Below are 12,369 nucleotides of genomic sequence, written 5' to 3'. Positions count from 1 at the left end.
GTGATCAATACACAAATAGCCACAAACTGGAAGTTAAATTTTAAAAGATAATTACATTTACAATGACATCAGGAAATATGAAATACCTACAGATAACCTGACAAAGATGTGCAAGACCTAGCTAATGAAAGCTGCAAGACAGTGCTGAGAAAAATTAAGACCTAAGTAAATAAACAGAAATACTATCCATGCATCAGAACACTCAATCTTTAAGATGTCAATTTGCCCCCAAATTAAGGTGTAGATTCACTGAAATTCCGATTAAAATCTAAACGGAAATTGACAAAATGACTTGTGAAATTAATATGGAAATGTAATGGACTTAGAAATCACCAAACAACATTTGAAGATGAAGGATCTAGTCTACCTGACTTCACTACTTTTTACAAAGCTATAGTCATCAAGATTGTGATATTGGGATTAAGACAGATGAAAAGATCACAACAACAAAATAAAACATTCAGAAATGGGCCCATATGTATGCGTAGTCAATTGATTTTAGCCAAAGGCACAAAGGCAATTCAATGAAGAAAGGATAGGCTTTTCAGCAAATGGTGCTGGAATAATGACATATGGGAAAAAATTAACTTTTTTCTATATCTGGTGTTACGGATTAACTTAAAATAACTCAAAATGGATTGTGGATTTAATGTAAAACAAAAACAATGAAGCTTCTTAAAAAAAAAACAGAAGAAAATATTTGAGAGCTCAGGCTAGTCATGACTTCTTAGACACAATTACCAAAACCGTGATCCATGAAAGAATAAATTGATAAAACAGACATCATCAAAATTACAAACTGACAAATTAAGCTTCACCAAAATTGAGGACCCTGCTTGTGAAAAGATACTGTTAAGAAAATGAAAAGCCAAACCATAACATCGGAGAAAATATTTCAAATTACAGGTGAGATAAAGAACTTGTAATGAGTACATACAAAAGCTCTCAAAACTCAGTAAGAAAAACGAAGAGCCTTTTTTTTTTTAACAAATGGACAAAAGATTTCACAAATACCTCACCCAAGAAATTATGTGAAATATATATGGGCAAGTAAGCACATGACAAGAAGCTTGAAAATAATCAGTCATTAGGAGAATGTACATTAAAACACCTGAAAAGAGGACTCCACGTTATTAGAATGGCTAAAATTAAAAAAATTTTAGGTACTGGAGTAATCACAAGTTTCATACACCACTGAGGGGAATTAAAATGGCACATCACTTTAGAAATAGTTTCTTAGGGGTGCCTGGATGGCTCAGTGGGTTAAGCCTCTGCCTTCAGCTTGGGTCATGAACTCAGGGTCCTAAAATTGAGTCCCACATCAGGCTCCCTGCTCAGTGGGGAGCCTGCTTCCCCCTCTCTCAATGCCTGCCTCTCTGCTTACTTGTGATCTCTGTCTGTCAGATAAATAAATAAAATCTTAAAAAAAAAAAAAGAGTTAGAAATACAGTTTCTTAAAAAGTTAAACATATACCTACCATATGAACTAGCCATTTCACTTCTAGGTATTTAACCAAGAGAAATGAAAGCACCCACCCACACAAAGACATGTATATGAACTGTCATGGCAGCTTTACTGAGAGTAGCCAAAAAGCAGCTAATAATCCAAAAACCCATCAACAGGTAAATAAACTATGATACAGCCATACAATGTATCAAAGGAATGAACTCTGTGTGCACACTCACCATGGGGTCCTAAGATGAAAAGCCACCACGCAAAAAGAGATGTATATTGTATGACGCCACAGATATGATGCCTAAAATAATATTAAATAATCTCTAGTGGCAAAAAGCAGATCACTGCTCCTGAGGGGAATCGGGTGTGAAATAACCAGGGAGGGAGGGATTACAAAGGAGCATGAGAAATCTGTATGGGTATTAAAAGTGTTCTTTATCTTAATTGTGATGATGGTTTCACAGATACCTACATATGTCAAAACATCTCGTGTTAGACACTTTAAATATACACAGTTTACTGTATGTCAAGCACACCTCAGTAAAGCTGTTGAAAAAGCCCCAGCTGGGAATGCCTTTTCCCGGATGGTAGGGTAACGGCTACATTCTTTCTCCACACCGTACCTTCAATCAGTAGTTAATTCCTAACCATTCCACAGCCAACCTTTGAACCATGCAGGGGCTAGAGGCAATGACCTCCTGCAATGTCAAAAATCTGTATATAACTTTTGACTCCCCCAAAACTTAACTTTCTAATAGCCTACTTTTGATGAGAAACCTTATCCAAAACATGAGCAGTCGATTAACACATAGTTTTATGTTATATGTATAATATACTGTATTCTTATCATAAAGTTAGTTTGAGAAAAGAAAGTTACAAAAATCCTAAGGAAGAGTAAATATATCTACGTAAGAAATCCACGTTAGAAGTAGACCTGTATTCAACCCCGTGTTCTAGGGTCAACGGCATTCTCATCTCTCTTTCTCTGTCCAGTCCCAGAACTATTACCCTAACCCATCTCTCATCTGTATTATAAAATTCTCTTTCCAGTCTGCACCTCTCCAATTCCCTTTCCACCCTGCAGCCAGAATTAACTTTCTAAAACACAAATCCATGTCACTTCAGACAGCTCCTGATTGCTCCCGAAGCTACAACTCCCTTACTATTCCTCACCTGACCCTCCCTGATCTGGCCTTTTCACTTTCCCCAGCCTTCTTTCTGGTGATTTCCCATCTCATCCTAACTTATTCAGCCACACTAGTCAACAATGGGCCAGGCTGTAGAGTTTTGCACATGCTGTTCCCAAGTCAAATAATCCCCTTCCCTTTTGTCATTTCCCAGCCCACTCAAACTGAGGCTTTGAAATTCTGCTCACAGCATTATCTCCTCCAGGGAGGTTTTCCACAAAACCTCACACTGGGCCATTTGCACTTCTCCCAGTTCCTGAGGATTTCCCGCATACCTTACAACGGGCACTCATCTTGGTATGGTATAATCTCCCTCATCAGATTAGATAGAAGTAGACTGAGTGAAAGACTAAGTGGAGACCAAGTCTTGCTCATCTTTCCTTTCCCAGAATCTGCCACAGTACCAGGCTCAGAATACATAGCACAAGATTAGTGAACAAATGAATGAAGGAAGGAAGGAACAGGTTTGGATGACCCCTTACATCACCACCTGGATTGATCCTGTATTTCTTCTTATAAAGAGATGGGCAGGGGAGGTCAAATAATTGTAGTACATGCTGGTAAAATGATTATTTCAAATCCCCTGGCAGGAGGCCAGGGGTCCCCACTCTGGCTGGGCAAGATTCATTACCTCAAACGGTTTTCAAAACCAGCTGGTAATTGACTGTGATTTGAACTAAGTGAAAGGTTAGGGAAACGGAACCAGATTCCAGGAAAAGACAAGGCCCACAGCAAAAATTAACACAGCCTGGAAGAAGGCCCAGTCTCCTCCCAGTAAACTTCTTAATTTCATCCAGAAAGACAAAGATCTCCACCCTCAGGGTTATTCCCTTCTCCCAATACACATGTTTTGATTTCCAAATCCAGCAAGGGAGGCAAGCTCCCAAGCTCCCTTCCCCTCAAAATCAATCTCCAGGCCCTTCTCACCCTCTCTGGTCTGTTCCCCCATCATCCTTAATCAACAGTCCTCTGGGCCTCCCACAAGCAGGTCCTCCTCAGCTGATCCCACCAAGAGCCAGGCCAGTGACATCAGGCCAAGAGCCAGGCAGAGAGCCTCATTAACAGGAGACTCCCAGAAGACCAGGAGGCAGCCAGAAGGCTGCAAGACCCAGCCGGCAACATAAAAAGTTAAAAAAAAAAAAAAAAAAATCAGGATATATGTTTGGTGGATCATTTTTAAAAAAGGAGAAACGCAAGCAAAACAAAGCATAACTGTACCATCTGTGTAAGAGTCACAAACCTAGAGAAGACGTGCCTTCTTTCTTACTAATTTGCAATTCAAAAGTGTAATCACTTCCTCCCTCCAGATCTCCTATTTTTTTAAAAAATTAACCTAATGCCCTTCCATATCTTGGTAATGACTGACCCTTTAATTTAGGGACGAAATTAGTTAAGACTTGAGAAGTGCTTTCATGGAGAAGAGCCAATGATTAGGGAAATTCACCATTTTTGCATCTTGTCAATACTTCAAAGAAGGGAAATGAATTAAAAGGGAAAGATAAGCCTAGACCTTTCCTACCCAGGATAACTGGAACCAAACAGCGTTACACCATCTAAACTAAAATGCACCTCAAACATTACCACAAGCTGCTGAAAGCGTTTGAAGTTACAAGCAGCACTGGCCTTAGTAGCCAGATTTTTATTAAAAGTTCCAAACTGCCTGGGAAAAAATATCCTAAAACAAGGGCCCGGGGGATAGGAAAGAGTGAGGAAAAGGGGGAGCGAACACAGTTAACTGGTCAGGAATGGCAGAGAACCCCGGGTTCCCGACATCTCATACGCAGCCCTGGGGATGCAGTAGAGGCCGACCCTTCCCGTGAGTGGCCGGAAGCCTCACCCAGGAAAGGACACAGGGGAACTCTACTTCGTCTCGGGAGGCTGAGGCTGGGCTGGCACGAGACTTTAGCAGCCGGAGGCGGAGGGCGAGCAGGAAGAGGCGGCGACTGCGGGAAAGGGGAGGGAGGCTGGTGCCCGATACGCTCTCGGGCTGGAGAACCTGGGCGCTACGAGCCTGCGCGCCTGCAAAAGCCCCTGCTGCACACGTGGGACTGGGAGGAGGGTCACTTACTTGTCCAATCTGAAATTACATTTTAGCTAGCGGCGCTCTGCAGGTGGCCGCACCGAGCTGCATCGCGCGGGGTTGGGCGGTCCCCGAGGGCGACTGCGGCTGTGCCCCGCCCCCCGGCTCCGCCTCCGCCGGGCGCGACCCTTGTAAAACGCGCCCTGATTGGCCCTTTGAACGGTTCCGGCGATTGGCCCGCGTGCCCGCCCCCGGCCAGGCTCCCCCGGCTGGGGGCGTGGACTGCAGCCTCGCCGTGGCTCCTCCCACCTCTAGTACTTTTTTTTTTTTTTTTAATTTATTTATTTGACAGAGATCACAAGTAGGCAGAGAGACAGGCAGAGAGAGAGGAGGAAGCAGGCTCCCCGCTGAGCAGAGAGCCTGATGTGGGGCTCAATCCCAGGACCCTGGGATCATGACCTGAGCCGAAGGCAGAGGCTTAACCCATTGAGCCACCCAGGTGCCCCCACCTCTAGTACTTTTAAAGGCACCGAGCTGACCCGCGCCAACTCTGCAGCCTCTGTTGCGCCTGTGTGTATGTGTGTTTGTGCGTGTCGAGTGTGTATCCTATGACCACTTCTCGACCATTTGCTGAACTCCAGGACTGTTTTAGGCGGATGTAATTAATAAAAATAATATTTGTTGAATGCTTATTTTATGCCAGGTCTTGTTTCTGATACTTTACATGAATTTACCCATCTAATCCTGTGGCCAGCCCTCTGAAGTGCGATCACAGTCTTCAAATCTACAAAGCAGATAGGTCCTGCCTTTGTCCATGTTACAATCTGTGGGCCCTGGGCACATCCACCTCATTTAATCCTCACGATGCTTGCCTTTCCTATAAATTAGGTAGTATCTGTCCCTATCTACAGATGCAAAGAGTCAGAAACGTTTTTAGCTTGTTCTGAAACACACAGCGAGTTACTAGGGAACCAGAGGAAGAATTCCAACCAGGGCTCCAATGTAAGCTGTTTCCCTTGAAAAGGCAGGTTCCCAGGCTGATGGGACCAGAGATCTGGAAGATAGTTTAGCAAGTCCCTGGATCCTAACCCTTTGCTTTCCCAGAAAAGTAAACTGAGGCCAGGTAAAGGGAAGGGAGTTTTCAAGGATACAGCAGATATAAGAGGTAAGCCCAGGTAATAGCAGTGATTTCACTGAACTGGCCTATTTACCATGTGCATTAGAGCCGTTATCTGCTGTTCTCATAACAACCCCTAAAATCAACAGATGCTCTTATCTTCATCATATAGGTAAGGATACTAACTCAGTGAGGGTGAGGCCCTATGATTGGCTATATCTGCTCGGGGTCCTGTTTTGGGGTCGTTTTCTTTCTTCTACACCAGTACTGCTCCCCTTTCATTTCCAACAAATATCCAAAGATCCGACTATGGACTCTTTGGGATGATAGGAGGGATCTGGGATCTGGGATCTGATTACCTACCACCTGGTAGAACTATAGTATACAATAGGAATAATAATATTAAGATCTGTTTATCTTAACCTTTTGAGAGAACTATGAAGAGCAAATAAAGTAATAGTTATGGAAATACTTTTTGAAGTGTTAGATGCTGAATACACAGAACACATGGTTTCTAGATCTTCCTCAGCGCACCCCAGGAATAGAACACGCAAAACACACTTGTTGCCTCATGAGCTATGGCAGGAGGTCTTATTTTGGCTAGACTTGAATTAATGTGGATTTGCTGTCTAGACTATGTATGTCTCTGTTTCTGGGCTTTTTGTATTCAACTTTTGGTTTGTTTCCTGTTGTCATCAAACTATCATTAGTAAGTAATAGCAATAATAGCACTGTGGCTAGAACTCCAGTAGCTATTTTGGCCCATGAGAGAACCTCGGGAATAAAAGTCATGCTCAGCAAAGCAACAGGGTGGGAAGGCTGGGGTTGCTGACACCATGCCCCACCAGACCAACACCCACTGCTCACTTCCACATGAAAGAAAGACAATGCTGTCTTATGCAGGAACCCTTCATCCTATGTCTTCTGTCACATGGGGCCAAACATAATCGTGACTGATATATACACCTTACCTGGTGCAAATCCTACAGCAAGTCTGTAAGGTGATAGATGCACAGAGAGTATAAATACCTTGTTCAACGATTCTGAGACCAATTCTCACTCTCAGCTTCAGTTATGACCCACTGCCTATTATGAATGAATGAGTCCATTTTTTCTATCTACTTCCATTCCATTCATTTATTCTAGGAGGTGGCAAACTTTTTCTGTATGGGACCAAATATTCAATATTTTACACGTTATGAGTCATACCATTTCTGTTTCAACGACTCAACTCTACCTTCATCATGCAAAAACAGCCATAGATAATAGTAAATGTGTGAGTGTGAAAAACTATTTACTAAAGCAGGCATGGGGTAATGTGGCCCCTGATTTTTTTGATATTGATATTTCATCACAAAAAGGCATTAGAACTACATTCCAGAAGGTGGGGGATTGTGACATCACAGACACCCCCCACACTGTTGACCAATGTAAAGGGTGGTGCATGACAGAAGATCCCTAAATTGAGAGTCATGAGACTGGGCAGTGAGTTTATATCTGCCAGTGAAACCAGATCTATATCCTGCACCACCCCTAGTTGCCTCAGTTTCCCTGTATATGAGGAAGAAGTAACAATACAAATGCTATCCAGCCATCCCCCTTTTCCATGGCAGTGAGGCTAAGACGAGATGATACGCCTGATCATATTTCGAAAGCTGTAAATATTAGCCAACTGTGTGTATATTTCCTCATCTCAGGCATAACCATATATCCTCTTCTGTATCCTTCAGTTCCCGGTCCTTATTCTTATCACGGAATTCATAGAATGTATCAAATGCCTAGTAATTATTAGTGCATCTATTTATATCCCCTTTCCTCCTCTCCAACTCTACATAAGGGGTTATTGCGTTGCATTAGATCAGAAGACTTGAGTATTGGAAAGTCTAGACACCCCTCCGAGTTATTGCCGGGCAGTGTGAGGATCATGCAGAGTCATTGTGCACTGGGCAATTCACAAGTCACAATGGAAAAAGCAGCACCACGGATTTAACCAAGACAGAAGGAAATGGGTTGTGAAACCCTGGAACCAGCTGAACTAGAGGTTTGTGTAATTTCCTTCCTGCTCAGGAACACTTATGTAGAGCACCAGAACACACACAGGAGACCTGGGGCTCCCTCTGATGACCCGTGAAGCCCTTGTGATTCTCCAGTGTCATTCTTTGAAGGCTTTTCCTTCCATTAGCAATCCACCCCCTCACCAGAGAAAAGACAGATTTTCCCTGAGATTCTTAGAGTCACAGCACAGAAATAGATTAGTTATTCATTTACTTATGAATTCATTTATTCATTCATACATTCATGTATCCATTCATTAACAAAGATTTATTGAGTGCCTACTGTTCTCGGCGCTAAAGAGATGGTGTTGAGAAGAACAGATGTTGTCCCTATCCTCACAGAACTTACTGACATGAAACAGACATTCAATAAATAAGCATGCAGATATGTAATTGACTCGATTGCAAGTAGAAAAGGAAATAGGATACTATGAGAGAAGGCACTCATTTAGATTAAGGTCTAACTTAGATTGATGATTTTGAGGAAACAGAGGCTTTATATACATAATATATATATACAATATATATGTATCATATATATATAATATACATAATCTCAGGTCTTCAACAATCCTATGATGTGGCTATTCTCATAACCATTGTACAGATAGGGAAAACTGAGGGTCAAGGAAATCAGGTGGCTGGTCTAAGGCTGTTACTAAGTTTGGAGCAGGCCATGCCCTCTCCAATACTCCACAAATCCAGAAGGTAAAAATTTTCCTACCTCCCACCTTTGGACATGCTATGCCTCCTTGCTCCTTGAAAACCACCCCCTCCCTTCTTCTCTTATTGGGTTCATATTCTGCCTTCAACATCTAATGGAAGACCTATTCCTCTGCCAAGTTGCCACATCTATTTGAGGCTTCCATATATCTCTTTTGGACTCCTACAAGCATCCTTATCTACTGCTCACATGGCGCTGAACATAGGACACCTTGTAAAGTGAATTCTCTTTTTTATAGACTTGCCCTGATGTCCTTGCTCACAATCCCAGGAACAACATAGGCCACTAAAGTCAGACAGACCTGGGCTCTTCTTCCCATTCTGCATGTTTGCTGGGTAACCTACAAGAAGTTTCTTAGCCTCTTTGTATTTTATTTTTCTTGGAGAATAATAATATTGAACTTCTTGAGGTATACCCTAAAACATTTGTCCCAGTGCTAAACAGGTACTAAGTGAACCGCAGTTCTCAGTCTTCCATTGATTTCCATTCCATAGATTAGAAACTTCTGGAAGGCAAGAACCATGCCTTCTACTTTATAGCCTCAGCAACTAGCACAGTGTTTCATTAAGAGCAGTTTTGTGATTAGTGTATGATTATGGCAGTGATAGCTTTACCGGCCATCTGGGTCCCTCACTGCTATGAAATTTGTTTTCTCCTGTCTTCCTTTCTTTCTTTATCAACTTAACTCCTTTAAACCTTCCTTAAACTTGACCTTCTGGCAGGAACAAGTGCCACTGCATACACACTCTCTTTTTTCTGAATCTACGCATCATCTCAGGAGGCAAATAACTATAATAGCTCACTGGAACCAAAAAAGATGGTCAGTAAGGGGAAACCACTTGCTAGAATGGCCTGCTGAGCTCTCCACTCTGACCACCACCTAGAGCCATACTTTATACACTAAATCATGATTTTGTCCAGCCCTCATCTCTGAAGGATGCCCATAGCTCATTTCCAAAGACAGGAGAATATTCCAACCTAACTTTATTATTTACTGACTACTTATTACCTGTCCTCTGGCTGCCTGCCCTCATCTCTTCACTCAGCAAACATCTACTGAATACTGAGCACTTGCTAGAGCTGCTGCTATCATAAAAGCACAGACAAAGTGCTGTGGGCATCCCAAGACCAGTGAGAAGAAGAGGGGGTATGGAGTACTAGGGGAGAGGAAAGATTGCATTAACTTTCCGCTGAGTACTGTGTTCTGTACCTCCTCGTGCAATCTCAGTGATTCCTCCCGAACTCCTACGTGATAGGGATTGCTGTTGAAGAAGGGAGGGCTCACAACGGTGGAGCAACTTGCCCAAGGTCATCGATCACAAGACCACATGTCAAGCTGCCAAAGAGGGAGTTTCTGCTGAGGAGCTAAAGTGGGCAGAGAAGCTCATGCTGGATTTAAAGGTTTCTGATGAAGCAAGTCCTAATAATCTCACTGATTTCAACCCACAGCCCCAATTTTCCCCTCTGGGTTTGAGCTGCTCACCCACTTCCCAGTTCCAAGCCCTCACTCACCATCGAAACCAGTTCCACACCATCTGTATCCTTCTCCCCTATCACCACCCAATCACAGCCCCACAGCCTCCTGGCCATGAGTCATTTTAATAAAAGTGCAAACTATGTGATGAGCCATGGCAACAGCATGCAACCCTAAACCCCTACCAGTGTTTTTCAGCAACAAGGCAACAGGTGGAAGCAGAGTGTTCAGGGCCAGGAGATGACTACAAGGCCAAAAGAGAGGTGGGAGGCAGCCTGTTGAATGAGCTCGCGTGTGGTCTCAGGGGCCGAGTCAAGGATGGAAGCCCCTGGAGCCTGCGCAGGATGCAGACTTGGGTTGGAGGAAGTGTGCCATGAACTTCTCTACAGTCATGTCATTTGGAAAGCATTAGAGAGCATTGGTTTGGGTAGTTTTCAGAGTTCCTACAGAGCAAAGGAGAGACTGAATGAACTTTTGTGCCTTCCAAAATTTCCCCCTTCCCTGCCAAATTGTTCTTCTCCCCAAGACACAGGGCTAGTGGGGGCTGATATCCAGTCTCCACTCTGCTAGACAAACTCTGTGCCTGCGAAGCTGCTCTGCCCTACCAGAGAGGTCAACTTTTCCCAATCTGCACAATGTATAAAACAGAATGTTGGTAGCTTTGTTCTCCTCCCAGCCCTCACCATGCATGCATGCAAACACATGTACACATAGAGCCACAAAACACAGACCCACAGACCCACAACAGAAGCACAAGCATGTGCACATAATTGTACAAACACACCTGTAGACATCTATCCACACTATACACAGAGCACACAGACACATGCAAACATGCACACACAAATTCACATCACATACCACACATGCATAAACAGACACACACAAATGCAAATCAGACCACAATAGGGGGCACAAATACCCACAGACACAAATATAGTCACATGGAAATATAGACACACACAAACCACACAAACACATGTACCCTCAGACACAAACACATATACACATATAGTCTCATACTCGCTTTGTACACTCACCTATAAACAAATACACTTATATACAGACACACAAACCACATGGATACATACACACAGAAGTATAGTTATATACAGACACACACATACATACAACTGTAACAACTCTGCTTTATCAATTTGACATGACAAATTCTTTATGAAATTCATTGGACAAATGTTCCACTACTGAAAGAAAGGGAATTAACTTTCTCTTTTAGAGGATTCATTTTTTTAAATCCACTTATCAAATATTACTGATGACAATATGTAGAAATTAAATGATAGTGGGAAGAAAGGTACACTCAGATATGATAATAACAGGTCTTCTCATGACAGGAGTCTAGCAATTAATTTTGTTTTCCACTTATATCGTAATGAAAAATTTGTAATTTTCAAAACTGTTTCATAACATATAGAATCAGGACCCCAGCGGTGCTTGGGTTGCCCAGTCATTTGAGTGGCTGCCTTCAGGCTCAAGTCATGATCTCAGGTCTTGGGATGGAGCCCCATGTCAGGTTCCCTGCTCAGCAGGGAGTCTGCTTCTCCCTCTGCCCCTCCCCCTGCTCATCTCTCTCTTTCTCTCTTTCAAATAAATAAAAATAAAATCTTAAAAAAAAAAAAGAAGGAGGATTCCTGCTTTATGGTTTATACACTTGCAGAACTTACAAGTATTGGTGTCTACCCTAACTTCTTCCCCTCTCAAAGGACTTCTGGAGCTGTGTAAAACGTTATAAGGACTTGGCTGTAAGGGTGTAACATTATTCAGGAGTATACTAGACAGGAACGTTTTGGTCATAAGAAATAAAAATATAACTCAGACTTGATTAAACATATAACAAATATACAAACAAACCAAAAGGCAATTTACTGTCTCATATATTTTGGCAGTTCAAAAGGTAGGTAAACTTCAGGAAAGGCTGGATCCAGGAATACGGATTATGCCTTCAAGGATCTTTATTCTCCATTTTTTATGTCTCAATTCCTATGTTGACTTCATACTCAAGTAACATCAATTCCTGTGGTAACAAAGATGGCCAGCAATTGTTTTAGCATTACAATGTCCTTATGAATCTTGATGGGAGCGGGGTGAGTGTCTCTCCATGCTCCTATTTCTTGCAAGACTCCTGGACAAAGCTTTAATTGGCCCAGTTTTGGTCAAGTATCCATCCCTAGGGATGGATCAGAAAAAGATCATCTTCACGTAAACCAGAAAAACTGAATAATGAGGGTTGAGGATGATTCCCCAGAGAGATAACAGACAGAAAAAGGAATATATATTTCCTCCTCGCTACTTTTATATTCATGGGTCAAGATCTGT

At 42.5% G+C, this 12,369-nt stretch overlaps 1 protein-coding gene across 1 annotated transcript in view; it reads right to left on the bottom strand.

The window, feature by feature from the left end:
* Positions 1 to 4,494, bottom strand: part of LOC111143154 (FGGY carbohydrate kinase domain containing) — a 401,671-nt gene extending 397,177 nt beyond the window's left edge. Inside the window, exon 1 of the mRNA XM_022496662.1 lies at positions 4,481 to 4,494. The gene's annotated coding sequence lies outside the window, so the exon portion shown is untranslated. The remainder of the gene's footprint in view (positions 1 to 4,480) is intronic.
* Positions 4,495 to 12,369: the final 7,875 nt, after the last annotated feature.

Source organism: Enhydra lutris, unplaced genomic scaffold (assembly GCF_002288905.1).
Source record: "Enhydra lutris kenyoni isolate GAN:26980312 unplaced genomic scaffold, ASM228890v2 scaffoldscaffold9, whole genome shotgun sequence".
In the NCBI taxonomy this organism is placed as follows: Eukaryota; Metazoa; Chordata; class Mammalia; order Carnivora; family Mustelidae; genus Enhydra; species Enhydra lutris.
The sequence above is the reverse complement of the archived record's forward strand: the minus strand, read 5'-3'. Positions and strand labels throughout refer to the sequence as shown.